This window comes from Colobus angolensis, unplaced genomic scaffold (genome assembly GCF_000951035.1).
Source record: "Colobus angolensis palliatus isolate OR3802 unplaced genomic scaffold, Cang.pa_1.0 Scaffold59, whole genome shotgun sequence".
Lineage (NCBI taxonomy): Eukaryota > Metazoa > Chordata > Mammalia > Primates > Cercopithecidae > Colobus > Colobus angolensis.
Window position 1 is genome coordinate 10,650,884 of NW_012119487.1, and position 825 is coordinate 10,651,708.

The following is an 825-nucleotide window of genomic DNA, read 5'->3' on the forward strand; positions in this document are numbered from 1 at the left end:
GTGATCCACCCGTCTCGGCCTCCCAAAGTGCTAGGATTACAGGCGTGAGCCACCGTGCCCGGCCTATTTTTAATTTTTATTGAGACAGGGTCTTACTCTGTCGCCCAGGATGGAGTGCAGTGGTGTAATCACAGCTCACTACAGCCTCACCCTCCTGGGCTTAAGCAATCCTTCCGCCACAGCCTCCCAAAGTGCTGGGACTGCAGGCATGAGCTGCTGCATCCAGCTAATTTTTGTATTTTTAGTGGAGTTGAGGTTTCACCATGTTGGCCAGGCTGGTCTTGAACTCCTGACCTCAAGCGATCGTCCTGCCTCAGCCTCCCAAAGTGCTGAGATTACAGGCATGAGCTGCCACACCTGGCCTTAATTTTTATGTAATTAATTTTTTTGAGACAGATTCTCGCTCTGTCACCTAGGCTGAGTGCAGTGGCGTGATCTCAGCTCACTGCAACCTCCACCTCCCGGGTTCAAGCCATTCTCCTACCTCAGCCTCCTGAGTAGCTGGGACTACAGGCTTGCACCACCACACTCGGCTAACTTTTGTATTTTTAGTAGAAATGGGGTTTCACCATGTTGGCCAGGCTGGTCTTGATCTCTTGACCTTGTGATCCGCCTGCCTTGGCCTCCCAAAGTGCTGAGATTACAGGTGTGAGCCGCTGTGCCTTGCCAATTTTTATTTTTAATCGTAAGATATACATCATAACATCTACCATTTTACCCATTTTAAAGTGTGTAGTTTGGTACTGTGGAGTACATTTACGTCGCTGTGTAATCAAGCTCCAGAGTTCTGTTCCCACTCAGCCCCAAACCCTCATTCCCCTCCCC